Here is a 17557-nt window from a genome sequence, read left to right on the forward strand (position 1 = left end):
CTTGGCCAAATTAAGTATAAACAGAAAACGCGTAAAAAAAAATCCGGACACTGAATGGACAATTCACTCGAACATTTCAGAGGTACCTACAAGAAAAATAAGAACGTATCAAAAAAAAGACAATTATACCCCGTAAACGTAGGAAAATAGAATAGCTTAACAAAAACCATTTGGTATTAATTTTGTTATTAATAAGTACCTATTAATAATTTATATACAAAAAGTAGTGATATCCCATCAAAAACATAAATGTAAAAATGAGAGCCAAGTTAAATATTATGATATATACCTTGGTTGTTGACTTCAACGACAAAAGAAGTGAGATCTAAATTTTTGCCAAGTTAAATAGCCCTTCTGAAATTTATTTATAACTACATAAAATAGCATTTCTTCTTATAACTTGGGATAATATATTGTTGCCTAAGGTCTGACTTGGCTAGTTCTCATATGTTTATAAACACAACTTGTAGTTTGTGTTTAAAATAACAAATTATAACTCAGAACATCTAAGAAGAATGGAGGACAGCTCAGTATTGCTTAGTTAGTATATACGTACATTAAGAGCTGCGATGGTCCAGTCACTAGAAAACATGAATCTTAACCAGATATTGCGAGTTCATATCTAGACAAGTACCATTGAATATTTGCGTGCTTAATTTGTGTTTATAATTCATTTGTAAAGGCTTAGAACTTACGAAGGCTATAATATAATTCTTATATGAGAACTAGCCAAGTCAGACCTTAGGCAACAATATATTATCCCAAGTTATAAGAAGAAATGCTATTTTATGTAGTTATAAATAAATTTCAGAAGGGCTATTTAACTTGGCAAAAATTTAGATCTCACTTCTTTTGTCGTTGAAGTCAACAACCAAGGTATATATCATAATATTTAACTTGGCTCTCATTTTTACATTTATGTTTTTGATGGGATATTCTTTTCAACACGATAACAAAGTATATCGAGAACAAATATTTTTATGTTTCTATTTCATTTTCTATCAGTGCTACTAGACGTATTTGTTAAAAGATTTTCCCGAGAATTAAAATGGTATCCAAACTTTTATATTTCGAACACCAGTGGGAACATAGTGCGCGTGTCATAGCTGTTTCGGACATTTTACTTTTCATGTCTAGTACCACAGAGTGTTGAGTTGCTTGTACATTACTGCTACATAGATATTACATTAGATACTTATTACGAATTAACAATCTATATAAAAATTACACACGATCTTACCAAAAAAACAAGGTAATGAACAAAAAAACAACCTAATTCATAAAAAATACATACAGACAAAAACGGTTAAATGAAATATACTCTTATTTCGTGTGTAATTTTTTATATTGATTGCTAATTCGTAATAAGTATGTAAGATATTGTCTATGTAGCAGTAATGTATAAACAACAGAAACTGAAATAAGTGTATATTCCATTTAATTATTTTGTTAGTAATACTTTTTAATGACATTTATGTAGTTTTTTTTGTGTATATGTATTATAGTAGTTATAAGAATATCGGCAGATAAAAGACTTAAAACATTCTGAATATATTATCTTTGAATATAACCCACACAGTTCCGGTATAAGTTCGAAGCATCAACATCTTTCACACAGGCTTTCCTTATAACATTTTCCTTCACTAACACATAAGATGCGTATCGTATGCCCGATTCTAGTTCAATATTCATGGACACGTCCGGATGTTAATCCGCCATCCTTTTACAGTTTACATATTTTTACCCGCAAGGTCATTAGGCTCATAATGTTTCCTCTTAATCTTGTCCTGTTCCACACACCGAACATGCCGATTTTGAATGTTATTGATCATTGTTCGTACTCGATAATAGTACTTCATAGAATAACATTGTGTGTATTTGTTTATTGGAACGAGCGGCATTGTTGGTTCAATACAATTCTATTAATTCTTAAGCCAAGAGCAATAGAATTCTCTATGGCTACTTTTTGTTTTTTTTTTCGCAACTTTTGATCGTATCGTCAGCTGTGACGGTTCATTACTTTTAAGTATTTTGCAATACTGTACATTTGAGATTGATTCATGGAATCAAATGTATATAACGGGGCGAGATTACTTTGATTGTTGATTTGGATAATTAATGCATAGTTGGCAATAATGTTTGATGGCTGATTTACTTTTAAGAGCGGGTCACCCCGAATGGAGTTGTAAGTGTCATGGCAACGCGAGTCGTTATGTTTTGACAAGCGACTCGAATGCGATGGTTGCTTGCAAACCCAGTTGCTCTTAATCGAGATGAATTATTGTAATCTATTGATATTATTATGATTCTTCCAAATGTCGGATCAATCCCCGAAACCTAGTGTTCGGCATCCTGCTCCTCCGACATATATATATATATACGTAAAATTTGTATTTACCTACTATTATCATTATCTATGTAAGCTATAAATCAACAAAGTTAGCAAGTAAAGTCCAAATTCTATTGTATATTAAAATTTGTAACAACTCATATTTATTCCAGGTAAAAAAAATATGTGGAAAGTCAGGGGACATTGCTGATATACCATATTGTTTAAGTTTTAACATTAAGTCCTTAAATATTTACAAATATGAATAAAAATAGTCACTGTACAAATCCTGACCGCGTGGAATGGTGGCAAGAATGCTAGCAGCGTTTTCCCGTTGAATCGCAATTCCGATCCTCTGGGCTAAAAACGAACCAGCCCTCTTGTTACCAATGGAGGCAATAGGGCGAGGTGTTATACTTTTAATAAAGCTTTTTGCACCACCACTCCAAGGGCTAAGTGTTTTAACAGCAAATGGGACAAAAAGTAATTTGTCATAAGACACGAATATTTAGATCGTTTTTTTGCTTCAGCTTTTTCCGCAGCGGCCTTTAACATTGTTTTTCGGATTTGAAACGGGGCCAAAGTGTCAACGTATGTAGCGTCCCACACAAGGGCTCGTCCTCGTTCCCAGGGAACCAATGTCAGTCCATCAGGTACTCTTACCATCAACACGACTTATTCCACAAGGCTCAGTAAGAGCAGGAACGTCGATGGTGGCAAGAGCCCTTTTATTGTGTTATTAAGAGAACCGTAGCGAAAGAGCCTACCTGAACTCGTTGGACAAGAGAGACCACGTAATTCGAAAGAGTCCACCTCCTTTCCACACGGGCATCTGTGCTCAAAGCACAGTGGTGTTCCCAGTCGGAGACCAATTGATATGCGGAAACATTCATTATCTAAAAGTGTCCCAAGATTTTTAGAGGGTAATGAATTCAACCAGTGACTTGACTCTTTAGCTGAATGGCTAGAAGCCAGACACGATTTTGAACACTTGTTAAATTTTGTGTCAAACTGTGAAGTGTAACGAATTTAATTCTTATGCTAATTAATTAACATAATATTTTAATGAAAAAATAATTTACGTATTTGTTTCAGTTTAAAAATTTTATTATTATTTTTTTAAAATACTTTGTAGCTAATAGCAGCCTTATTATTATTTTGTTACTCAGAAAAAATCTAACTTATTTTAACGAAACACGAAATAAGTAAATCTTCAATATAAAAAAATCTTAAAATTTACAAAAAACATTATCAATGGATATAATAAACGATGACATTAATATGATTTTTATAAATAGGTTTTGTATAAAATATACAGATAATAATCAACAGTCACTGTCATCAGATGACGTACATAAAGTAACCATTGAAAAAGGATGACAGCAAATGTAACTGTCAATTAGAACCATATATTTTTTCAATTAATTGTTCTTTGTCATTTCTTTGAAGAAAATGTGTACTTTATTGGTACCTATTACCTATTATATGTAAGAATATTTTTTTAAATCTTCCTTTAAGAGATGACATTAGTAATCGATTAAACATGTCATATGAGCAAACTAAACTTTTTTTTAATAAGTTCAAATTAATTGAATCGATTTTGTGTTGACAATGGTTGATGGAATCGATTTCACCCGATTTCACCCGCGGTAAGCGTTACAGCTACGCTACGCCGCTGTAGATCGTAGCGTCGTTTTAAAACCTTTGACAATAAATGGGTTATCTAACGCAAATTGGAACAAATCGGAGGACTGTGAGGTCCTGAAATTAGTGAATTCTGTCAACATAACAATATATTAGTTTTGTAATGTACAGTAGATACAATTTGTCAAGTAAAAAATATACGTACAAACAAAACCTTCATATAAATACAATAAACATAATAAACATATGTACTAAAGTCGTGCTTTTGTAATGTAGATCACGTTTTTGTTGATCACATCTTGTGTAGGGTAGTTATAGTACCTATTAAATCCTATATCGAAGGTAGTAGGTAAGGTCTTGGAATTTCGGACAAAAATATTATACTGTTTGTCTATTTAGAAAAGCTCTAATTAAAAATTACTTCTTTAATTAAATGTTACTTATAGTTGCTGAGGTCCAGGATATCACTTGATTCACGTGCAGGCGTACATAGGCTATTCGTCGACGTTCAAAACGCCATTTTTTTTCCCAAATCCATAGGGAATACATAGATTAATCGAGCTCTCGACCAATGATATCGCGTCAATTTGCAGTCAAATGTTGTTTATTTGCCTTTTTTCCTGTTATGGTTGGAATAGAGTATAGATCTCTTTACTCACGAACTCGTCCGCGTTAAATTATCATCCGCGTGCATTTATAGTGTTCGTGAGAAAACTCAGAGCAAAAAAAACAATACAAATTACATTATTCATTAATTAATAAATAATTAATTTAAATTGAAGTAATACGCCTTGGTGAGTCTATCTCTATAAAATTTATAACAGATAACATTTCCTCTTAAGAAATTAAATAAAGTTTTGTTATTTCACCCGGTATATCTTCAATCGTGTCACACGCTGACCTAGCTAGCTTTCTGCCTGATTTAGCTATGACTGAGTACTATGAGTTACAATGAGTTTGAATGGCGTTCGAGAGAACGTAACGACGGTAATCACTTAACACTTTTAATATGCTTTATCCAATAATAAATAAACTAAGAGTGAATTTATAGGTACTATATAAAAACTTAAAAACAAACGAACAAGTAACTAGTTATCCTTAATCTTAGTGCACGCTAAGCCGCTGTATCCTCGGTTAGATTTGCATATTTACAGTGTAATGAAATATCTACTATAATTATTTTCATTTACAATTCCGTTATTATTCCGTGTCTCAGAGAAGTAAGGATTTTATATAAAATACAATGTTAAAGAAACATAGACACAACCCTGAATCAAAGTAAATCCCAGTTCTGTTTACATATATGTATATGTATGTATCTACATATGTATTACATGTATACATATAAATACTACAGGGATTTAGTTAGTTAGCATCGATATGGAAATGGAGTTGATATTACTGATATTCCAAGAATTCTTAGCTAAAATAACAAATTTAATCCATAAAGTCAAATATAAGCTATTACTAGTTAATACGCCATGCGTGTAATGCCTCTGCATATTTAAATTTTGTAAGCAATTCGACTGCGATCCCGATTCAACTTTTACATCACTTTATATATTTCTAGTAGGTACGTGAGTGATATTATGGCAACAACAGTCACGTGAGTGTCGAGATAAGGACCTGGGACCAAGAAACAATGATGTGGGATACAAAGTTTCCGCGTAAACGACGAGCCCGTACCTGGACTAGCACGGTCAGTCAGTCAAAGGCCACACACATGCAAATGTCAACAACATCTCTACCGTTCCTCTTTATATACATCATATTTAATTTTAATAACGCAGACGCACGATACGAAGGAACTCACAATACAAATAAGTCTATAAAAGTTTTGGCATGTTATACAATAGGAATTCATTCACTGGGACAAAAATCGGCTTACGCTATTAATATACTTATATAATATATAAGTATATTAATAGCGTAATGACTATTTGAAAGTTAATAAGTGTCATAGCATATACATGAGTAGATATTAAATTTCTTCGGTACAAAGGTGAACAATATATGTTAGTATCGTGTCATCCAATACATGGAAATCTCAATCGGAAATCAAACGAGAATCAATGGTAATCCCACTTCTAACAGAAGATTAATGCTTAATTGGCAAGAAAATAGTACTTTTGAATACTTAAAAACAAGCGTTAATCAACATGAGTTCCGTATATTTTTGCTAATAGGTTGAAAATTTAACATTTCAGTTATATATGAAAATAGTAAGAACTTAATGCGTTCACAATGTATCTATATAATTAATTAATTTATTGTTCATCTTTGGGGTTTACTTTGCACGGACACTTCACAAGTATTAGGTACTTAGCGAGGAATCATTGACATATCCACACTGCCTTGCATCTACAAAGTGCATAACTGTCAACAATTTTAACACTAATATATAAACAAAGCAATAAAACAAAACTTTATTATAAAAAAAATACATTTAAATATATGTTTTTTATTTATCAAAAATAATTTAAAAAATTATCATAGTATTAAACCTTAATATTATCCGTGTAATTTCGGGAGTCATTGATACAAAACGGCTATTAACAAAAATTCCTTATAACGTATAAGTACGAATTACGAAAATAAGAAGGAAGGGCTGTCCAAAGCACTTATGTTGGTGAAGTTCGCGACGTGATTTTGTTTTTCTGCAAACACGGATTGATGACCACCCGATTTAACCTGACGAATTAATTAAAAATTTGATCTGCGTTTTGCAGAATTCAGAAACATTTTATTATATATTTAATTTTAATTTAAAAATAACATATTTAATGTATAATAAATATATTTATGTTTTCGCGGCTTAGAAGTCAATGTTGTTTTTATTGAAGCGGATACACATCTATTCTGGACAGCCCTGCTTTATGGTATTGTTAATATTTCGTTCCTCCTTCCAAATATGTTAAGTTTGTTTTTCATTAGGAGTTCGGACACAAGAGTTTTAATTTATCTCTTTATCTGTCATTGTCCTGGATTTAATCTTTTGCGGAAAATGTATTTCAACAACACATAGATAAGACAATTGCCTAAAGTTAAAACATATTTGCTGTCTATTGACGATAGGATCATGCCAAACATTATACTAGTGAAAGGTATTCATTGTTTTCTTTCAAACACAAATGAATACTTCAAAGCAGCGGGATATTCGGTGAAACTTATAAAGCTATTATCTTACACAATCTTATTAGAATCATTATTTATATGATATCATTATTTATATTATATACTCCAAAAAAATGAACAAATTACCCGTGTAATAATTATTGTAATTATATTATACAGCTTATTGTGTATATAGGATGCACGCCAGTAAATTCTCATTGTGCAATATTTGTTAGTAAAGTAAAGGTAAAGTGGTTTACCTCCAGAGGCTCAAGTACCGCATACGAATGTATATCGAGCGCTAGTGGCCTTAAGCAGCGATAATTCGATGCAAGATTGAATGAAACTCAACTCGAATTAATCAAAACAAATATATTATAGTAAATAAAAATCTTATCTTTCTATCGATATGAACACCGAAAATTGTCGTGAACATATTTTTATTATATACTAATAATTATGAAAAAATAAATTAAAAACAGCATTCGATAGGTAAGCGTCATAACTTTGGCAGCTAAATTAATATATTAAAGCGACACTAGTAATCACTATATATTATTAAAAAACCCCAACGCGTCTGTCTGTCGGTCCAAACGCGATAAATTCGAAAAGTTGTCAAATATCATACATATAAAAGCTTTGTAGAGATTGGCTGAAATATGATGTTGATCACTGAAAATGTTGGAAAGAAACATTTCGATTGGTTGCGGCGCGTAAACCAATAGAATTTATAATATATAGGTAATACGATATTTAAACATTTAACGTCCGTGATTCTGTAGTCATTCCAACATGTAGCTCCAATACTGAACGTTGGATACAAATACAATATCATCGGGCACTCGTAGGTTTCCGCAGAGCACGAATTTAATAATAAAAATATTAAGGCTTAAACCAGGCTTAAACCTGCAGTCTTATCTTACAATGAATCATTTTATGATTAATTCTAACCACTAGCTTAATAGTCATCTCAGCTAACTTAACGGATTCTATCTGATATTATTTTATTAACTCTAAATGATAACAATTCCGTTAACTCAAATTGATTTAAAAATTACAATAAAATAATTATACAGTAATGTCCAGCTACTCACATACCTATATAATATTCTTATCAATAACTAATATCTACGAAAAACCGACGAAAGAAACTCTGCGGATCTTTTCCTTCGTAAATTAATGATTATACAATATCAAAAAATAAATACGCAGGAGGCTATCGTTTCATTTTCAAGGTGTGGAATACTACTTCGGTACTTGACGGTTATAAGTAAATTGCATTCTAAACTAATAGAAAAAAAACTGTAACAACTCCAGCAAACGTAAATAATTCCGTTACCTCACGATTCGTCCTTGAGCAGTCAATACAATCGATATATTTATTTGTTTAATCAATGGCACTTAAACTATTCAAGCATAATATTACGGTTTCTATGAAATAATTGTATGAAATAAATATAACGAACCTTAGAACTGATCAACTAAAAAAAGTACCTCAATCTGCACCTCTATCTTGAAATGTATTTGATTTAGTTTAATATACATATGAAAATTAAAAAAATATAAATATTTGTGCTTCTAATAAAACTCTTGCTCGGTGGCGAAGGAAACCATGACGAGGAAATCAGTAGGACAATTTTACTAACAAATTCGAAATTAAAACAATGGCTAAACATTGCTAAAGCCGTTTTTACTCTTATAAGATCACTTTGTCGTCCGTCTATCTGTCTATCTGACAGGCTGTCAAGACTCTTTTTCTCAGGATCGACTAACAAGTTGAAATTAATACTAAATATTGAATCAAAATTTATAGGATACTTCCCGGTGACCGAGGATAACGAAATTTGGCAAGAAGATTATGGAGAATCACGAAGGTGGTATTAGAATGATTTGTTGCAAGTACGGACAAGTATAGGAAAAAAATCGTAAACCGTCATTTCGGTGTTACATCAGTGTCTATTTGTCTGTGGTACGGAACTCTCAGTGCGCGAGTCCGAATCGCACTTGCTCGATTTTTTTTATTCTACTAACACAACGATCCAGCTCAGGTACGGAAAGTTGGGTCGGAATAGAAAACGCAATGTAATCGTTATTTATAAGTTTGGAGAATTAGTATGATGAAATTCTGCAACATGTATTGGAAAAACATACCGCTAGAGCAGCGTGGTGGAATAAACTTGAAAACATCTCCACCAAAGGAGACGAGGACTCTGCCCAGCTGTGATTTATTTATATTTTATTAAAATATTTTTATTAATAAAATAATTAAATCAAAGAAGCATGTTAAAGTCATTTTTACCAACTTTGTTTAATCATTCTACAATGAGTGCAAGATAGTAACTAACTATTTCTTTGTATGTATTAATAGCCTTGAAAATAAATTAAACTCTATTTCTTTATAGTTACAAAATGGAATTATATTAACTATTTAAAACTAATTGCAATATTCAATCAAATGAAGCCGCATGAAAAGCTGCAGCCGTTAGCGAGAATTTCATATTTGAACAGCTAAATTAAACGATTCGCTTTTACATGGAATTCTCAGTGTTCAATAATAATTTAAAGTTAACTTTTCGCAATAGCTATAAAAACACTTCGGCTGATATTAATTTATTAACAGGTCACCTGTTTACGTCGACTCGATGTTGAAATTTCATTAATTTCGCCCGATAGCCCCTCACTGATGCATAAAGGGCACTTCCTCTGCCCTTAGCAAGGAAAAGGATACTAAGTTATCGGGTCTATAGTTTGACCGAAATAGACTGTATTCTATTTAAATCTATTTATATTTTGACTAGCCAGTAACATTTTACGTTGGGTAATTTTAATTATATCATAAACGTTAATTTTTCAATATTTTATTACACCGTACATATTTTATTAATACGTAAATATTGACGAATGACGTAAATGTATTTAATGAACAAGTAGTAGTTGAAGGATAAAATTTATCAATTCGAAAGGGAGTGTGTTATATAAGTGCAAAAAGTATTTAATTAGTAAAAAATATATGCGAAGTTTAAGGGCATTTATACCAACTTCATTTAATCATACGTTTCATGGTATGGCCATTATATGCGGAGGAATAAGGAGCATATTGTGAGGAAGGTCTTTAGCATGGATGTGGATGGATGTAGGGGACCAAAGAAACAATGGACGGATTATTTGAAGACGATATGTTTAGAAAGAGTGATACTTGTGAGATGACGTCCGTCAGAGAATTATGGAAGATGAAGACATGCTGCGCCGGCCCCAAGTCAAATTGGGATAAGGGCTGGAGGATGAGGGTGATGTGTGAAATGTAAGGAATTAAATCGAAGTATTAGTGTCTACGAGACAAATTACTATTATAAAAAAAATAGTAACACAGAGAAAAGTGTTTTTTTGTCCTCGCTTAAGTAATAGTGGCTGTAGTGTTTCGCATTCATAGTAACTTTATTTTTCCTTAATACTTGGCAACCGGCAGCTAGTGAACCAGAACGAGAATGCTGCCTGGGAGCTAGAGCCGTTACCGAATTTGAATACATTTTGGTATTATTTGAATAAATAAAGTCTACCAACCTTTAAGTGGCTTAAATCAACTAATTAGCCCTTGAAAGTAAGGCAGGTGCTAGGTACCTTATATAGTCATATCTATGGCCTGACAACGTTTATGCATAATTATACATAGTATAAGACAATGTTGCCCACCGCTGTCTGTCCCTGTGTACGCTTAGGTCTTTAAAATTACATAATTGATTTTGATGCAGTTTTTTTTAATAGATAGATTGATTCAAGAGAAAGGTTTTTATGTATAATACATGCACAATATAGTAGAGAAACATTGATCATTTTAGAGGTTACTAAAGTAATGTCGTAAATAAACAGATTTTTTGAGCTTACATTGCCAACGCCGGCTGAACCCTAAGAGATGGATCACAATAATGTACTACAGCATTGTAAACCTTAAAAAGGTTTTGATTCTTTTATCCTTTACTTTTTACGAGAAATAATGGCTTATTTTCGAAGCGAATTTAAGCAATGCTGTTTTGCTTCATGCTCATCTAATTAAGTACTTAAATACATTGTGCATTTAATATAGATTAATATGGCCCTTTACAGCATGTAATTTCAACGAATATTTTCGAAGACATTACAGATTTAAAACGCAGGAACATAGCGGTTTGTATTGTCTAATGACTGAAAAACTGTGAATGTTGTAAGACATTTTGTAGTATCTTTCGTATGAGCATTGCACCCATTCGAATTCGGGGCGGGTCGCGAGTTTAATAATAATCGGTGGAGTAGTTGACTCGCGAAAGAGTTAACAACAAACAAATAAACAAACTACCATTCGCATTTATAATATTAGTTGGGACTTAGGAAATTTATACAAACAGCTTTGTTGACTTCTATTGTGCTAGTTATTGTATCGAATCGATTATTTAAACTATAAGTTAGTATACCTAGTTTTTTAACTTTTACTATGAATACATGCGTTCAGCGAACATTATATATTTTTTGTAATATGTCATTGTGTTTTTATGGAATTCATAATCGTTTATTTCATCTCGAATATGTTGAGTGTAGATTATTATATTCAATGTCATCTCCTATACATAATAATTACTTCATACAGAAAATAACTGACGTATCCATGAAATTTTTGTTTTATAATATATATATATCATATATTTTTTTTCATAACGGTGTATGGGTAACTTAATTATAATCGTGTCTCAATAAAGAATTTTATCGACCATTGTGATGTCGAAACATAAAATCTATAAGAGGCTGTTTCTTTTATGACATGAATATTAACCCCCTACTTTGTCAAACACCTGTGGCCAAAATTTAATTCGCATTTAAAATATTAACATATTTTTATAACACGTAATAAACAAATTCTTGTCACACTTCGCTTTTTCAAATGCTTAAACAATATTTTATTTACAAAAAAATTAAGATGAGATTTATTATGTCTGATAGATATTTCTTAAATTAAATAGTAACGCAGAAAAAAATTTACACACTGCTAGTCACCTAAAAAAGAATATTTCACATAATATAAAATATTTAGCACAATATATTCTAATATTAATTTGATAAAATATTTTTTTCATGATATATATAAAAACTTTTTTTTAAATTCTATTTAGATTAAAAAACTTTCGCAGAGCCTTACATCGAAATAAATATTGATAACATTTACCTTTATTATGAAACACAGTCACGAGCGCGTTACAAGCGCGCCGAGTTCCGACTGCGGTTCACGAATCACGCAGATCTGTAAACGTTCACTTGATTCTGTGCGAATATCGCATGTATGTATTTACGATTGCAGTGATTTTATAAAACTAAAACTCAAGATGATCTTATCGGTGACACTTCGAAGACCGATTTTGTTTAGGCTTTACCAAACTCTAGTGCCGTAAACCATAAAGGAAGATTTTTGTTAATTGTTTTTAAAGTGTTCGTCATATCATTGACACTAATACATATTCATTAATAAATCTTTTAAATGACGACAAATTTACATAAATATGAATCTATACGATTACGACTCAGATTTAATGAAATATATTACGAATTTAATTATCACATAGCGCGTGCATTTAGTTAGACGAAAATGATAGACATCCGCATTTATCTTAGAATTATCTACAGAATCCAAAAAAATATATACGTCAGTAACACTAATGGATATTCTTGGCATTGGATTCAATAGAATTTTAGTTTTCTCTTGTAGAAATTTAAATCTTTAAGTACCTAATAACAATTACTTACGCATGTTTATAGCAAAATTTTTTTTAGGTTTGATTCTATTATCATTCATCAAAATCCTTTTATAAAAAATTGTAAGTATATATAGGAATAATTCACAAATGAGTATGCAATGAGTGTGTATCAAAACAAAAATGTGATGACACATTAAGGTCATCCACGTCTATAGTAGACGTTGACCTTAAACGCTGTTCATTTAATTCTGATCAAGCACTACTGAGTTTTCACATGCTTATATTGTGTTTAGATTTCATATTGTAGGTACTCATAGGCTTAAAATAAAATATTAGTTTGATGGGCAAACTCGCGAAGTTTATCCAACCTGTAGCCTGGTATAATAAGTTTATCCTTGATATGAGAGGCCTTTGTCTGGTTGTGAAGTAATTACGCGCTTTTACCGTAATGTCACTACATATTTGGGTCAAAATTGCGAGTCTAACATTTTGAATCTTGGAAGAATATTATGACCGGCATGCCTGCCGCCGAACATCCCTCTGAACCCCTAATTAAACCATCATATTTAAAGTACACAGTTCAAGAAACGCTATATAATTTTTTTAATGTATTATTTACGAGAAAAAGTGATGTTAAAAGCTATCTAGACGTTGGTGACTAGGTGTTTCTGATACACATGGACCATCCACGTATTTAATAAACGTGGATCACAAGCCAAGAAAAGTTTAACAAATATATATTTTTTTGTAATTATCCCATTATTTTATATATTTATTATATTATCGATTTTGTTTCGTTCAAACCTACCGTGTCTTGCGTGGTGTCATTTATGCAGCAAGTGCATGATGTTGAGGTTCTCACATTAATTGGAATGGCGATGAATTGAATATAATGTGCTTATATAAACACAATTATATGAATACACATAGTATGGACATTAGCCATTTTAACTACATTTTGCTAGCAGGTAATAATACACAAATTTTAGTCTACTAATTCGAAAAAGATAGTAGTATCATTTTCGTAGGAAGTACTTTATTCTAGGATTTAAGTCTAAGAAATAAATTGACGTTTGTTTACTGTTTATTCAAAATTAACTTTTTGTTAAACATTACTTTTCGTACCTTTTTTCCCCTTACAGAACGCATTTCCGTAGCGTGGGGTTTGGGACTCGTCGCTGCTGAGTTCACCGACATACCCTCTAAAAAAGGTACAAACTCCGTCTCTTCTCAGGGGGACGTCACGGAATCGCTTGCTCATGCCACCATGACGCCCGGACCGTCGGCCCGCCTCAATACCTAGAGGTGCTGGGGCTACAAAGAACCCCCCTAGCGCCAGTGACGCTCACGGTTGGAAGAGAAAGAGCGCATAGTGCCGACATATTTACCCGGAATCGGTAGACTATAACAAGCACCTCCCTCCACCTACAGTTTCCAGGGCGGGACGCTTTCGAGAAGTGATGCAGACGACCATGACACCTTGGGGTAGTATCGCTGTCACCGCTAAGACGCTTTGCGGTATCCGCAAAAAAGCAGTTGCGGGCAATGAGAGCGTCGACCCAAATCATCAAATACGGTGCCATTACTTTTCGTATTGCGTTATATTTTTTCATGTACTTTTTCCTTTAAAATATTTTATTTAGGACTCATATAAAAATATTAATTTAAATTATAACGCTAATAGATCAGCGAATATATAGAAGAAAATCAACACGAACCTTCAAGAGAACTTAATAAATTTATATTTGCATATGTTGGAAAATTTTTGTTTTTTGCGGCGTATAATTAATTTACTTATATTTGATTTTAATTATTAAAATGGTATATTGCTCTATATATGAATAATTTTAAAGTTGTTAAAACTTGAGAGTAAGCAAATAAATTATTTATAAAAAAAAAGTTAATTATTATAAACGCATCTTTGAGAATCGCAATTTCTTTAGGGTGAACAGACAATGACCCCCGTCTTCCAGCTCAAACCTATGACTATAATTAATTGTTCTAATTCTTATTAAGATACAAATGTTTAATACTTAATTTAATAGTATACCAGGAAACATTTACTTTCAAACAACAACGTCAAAAGCTAATCTTATTGACTTATTATTTAACGTTTAATTTGGGTAATCTAGACTTAGCTATTCTTATAAACTGTACACGTTAACGTTACTATGTTGTCGGTAAGTTCGATATTAAAACATACCTATAGTAAGTCAGTAATAGATAGGAATGCGCTAGTCTCGGTTTGAATTATGTAATTTGCACCGCATTTTGGTTGTCCGTCGTCAAAATACAATTAATAAACAAATAATTTGACAACAATACGTATAAGACACATCTCTAGTCTGAAATGTAAATAATTTTGCAAAACGTTGTAGATATTGTAATGTTATCTTAGTATTTTTTTATCTTTTATATTACCTAATTGCTTAAGATTATTTTTCTCTTTTTTTTATATTTATCTGTGTAGTTATTATTATGTCTTAATATTATGTTCCCTTTGTTTTAGTTCGTTATAGATTAAAAAAAATATATAGTATAATTATTTGTGTCTACTTTGCCTATTTTTATTTTTACTCAATTTGTCTTATAGTTTCCAAACGGTCATGTCATTTATTGTAAGTACTATAAGTGTACTCATTGAAATTTGAATAACATTTTACGCCAAGGTAATAGACGAGAAAAGCTCGCACACATATAGGGTTTCAGAAAATCAAGAAATTGTAAATCGAAGGAGAATTGTCGCTGCGTAAAAGGTGAATTGTAAAGATATATAATATTTCCTTTACCTTTCTTACTGCTCCGCCTTTATATAAACAGTCTTTAAACTTTCTTAACAAACGAGCTATCTCAGAAAAATATAAGTTTTCGAATTGGAAGGATCTAGGTATAGAAGGATAATAGAACAAAATTGCTGTATAAAATACACCTGTACTTCGTTTGATCTTCTAAACGATATCGATCTCCAAACTCTCTACGGAAAATTCCAAAATGATATATTTTTATCTTTCATATAGATAAATCGCGGCATTAACGGTAGGTTTATTTGTACAAACATAAATTACATAATTTCATGAATATACCGTTACTAAAAGGTCGTACACACATTACATTTGGATCAGTATTTTTTAAAGTTCTGCACACGATCGAGAAATATCACGTATATACAATGTTGATCATTGACTGCAATAAAAAAATTTTAAAGACTTTTTAATTCTAAACATTAATTAAATTGTGTTTGAACCCGCAATCATCGTTTAAGATGCACGCGTTCTAGCCACTGGTCCACCTTGGCTCAACCACATAAGAGTAATATAAGTAGGACGTGCGATAAGGCTTATTGGCATTGAGAACGAGCGGCGAGATAGTTTGTCCTGATACTGATGGTATTATAGTAAGTAAATAGTTAAGCAGTGGCGTAACTAGACGTATAAAAAGCCGGTGTGGCGTCGCATTCAAAAGAAACAAGGCTCACACCATCCACCCGGGATATAATCATAAGTAATTTCTTAGCATACTAAAACTTATCTAAATATATGACATTTTATACAAAAATGCATCTAAAATGATAAACATGTTATATGTTTTTACTTAAATGCTTTAATTATTTCTATGATGAGAAATGAGAATATCTTTACAATTTAAATTAATTATAAAAAATGTGTATTCCTAGTGTCGAAATATAATCTTGTCCCATAATTCATTTTTTCTTCTGGTTACCCCCACTGCTTAGTGGGCTCTTATTGCCCTATAGTAGCTTTGAACCTGCAACAGCCTATGAATGTCACTTCTGGTAAAAACGCTCCTTCCCCATTAAGCCTATTCTACTGACCTGCTTGCCTGATTTAATGTGGTAGCATAAATTGCGACACTTGCACTCAGTAACGATTTCCCTTTAAAGTTGATCATGAGTTTTAAAAACAAATCTCTATCTGTTTTCATAACACATGATCAACTGCATCATCAGGACACGAACACTATAAAGCTGTTAGAAATTGCAACCCGCGGTATTGGGTTTATATCAAGAGCATTGCCGTAGCTATCGTAGGGCCAGGTGGCGCAGTGCACCAGGGCCCCGGGGCCCTCTAACCTTAGCTTCGAAAAGAGCGGGTCAGCCAACTCACCAGCTCCTGAAAATTCAAAAACCTGCTCACAAGATTATTTTTTTCCTATCTATAATTTTGTAGGATAAGTTATAGAGCATGCATCGAGGCCCTTGCCCACCTAGCTACAGAGCTTCAGATAACCTGCTCATATAAACACCAACGGGTTGTATAAAGAAGCACATTAATCGAGGATTCGTTTAAAAGACTAGCCGAAATGGCCCAGTTTGTACCAACAAGTGAATTTTAATCGAAGATTACGAGTGCAAGCCCTGGCAAACAGCACAAAAGTTTTATATGCTTTATTTGTGTTTGTAGTTCTGCTACTGACCTGCTACTGACCTGCTACTGACCTGCATTAAAGCGGCGTGGAATATAGTTCGACAATAGATTGTTAATGACGTAAATTTCTTAGAAATAATAATCTAGTCTAAAAATTTCATATATGTAGATGCAGACTACAATAATATTTTTTGTTTTAAATAAATTACCCAAAAGTACCTCGCAGAAGGGATTATTTTTTGATAATGCAGATATAAGTTGAATATTAAGCATTATAATTTCCTGGGCGGTAGGTCTTTGTGCCAACCTGTCTTTGTAGGTACCATAGATTTATTAAGTATTCTACAGCCCAACGTAAGTACTCAGTA

The 17557-nt window shown here is 32.2% G+C and overlaps 2 protein-coding genes across 3 annotated transcripts in view; both read right to left on the reverse strand.

Annotated features, from left to right (window-relative positions):
- The window catches only part of LOC125075957 (proton-coupled amino acid transporter-like protein CG1139), a 40822-nt gene extending 28413 nt beyond the window's left edge, over nucleotides 1-12409 (reverse strand). The window contains exon 1 of the mRNA XM_047687841.1: nucleotides 12279-12409. The gene's annotated coding sequence lies outside the window, so the exon portion shown is untranslated. The remainder of the gene's footprint in view (nucleotides 1-12278) is intronic.
- A 3944-nt stretch (nucleotides 12410-16353) lies between these two features.
- Nucleotides 16354-17557, reverse strand: part of LOC125076203 (transcription initiation factor TFIID subunit 4) — a 36983-nt gene continuing 35779 nt past the window's right edge. For both annotated transcript variants that reach the window (XM_047688253.1, XM_047688251.1), the window contains one exon: nucleotides 16354-16364. The gene's annotated coding sequence lies outside the window, so the exon portion shown is untranslated. The remainder of the gene's footprint in view (nucleotides 16365-17557) is intronic.

This window comes from Vanessa atalanta, chromosome Z (assembly GCF_905147765.1).
Source record: "Vanessa atalanta chromosome Z, ilVanAtal1.2, whole genome shotgun sequence".
Taxonomy (NCBI): Eukaryota; Metazoa; Arthropoda; class Insecta; order Lepidoptera; family Nymphalidae; genus Vanessa; species Vanessa atalanta.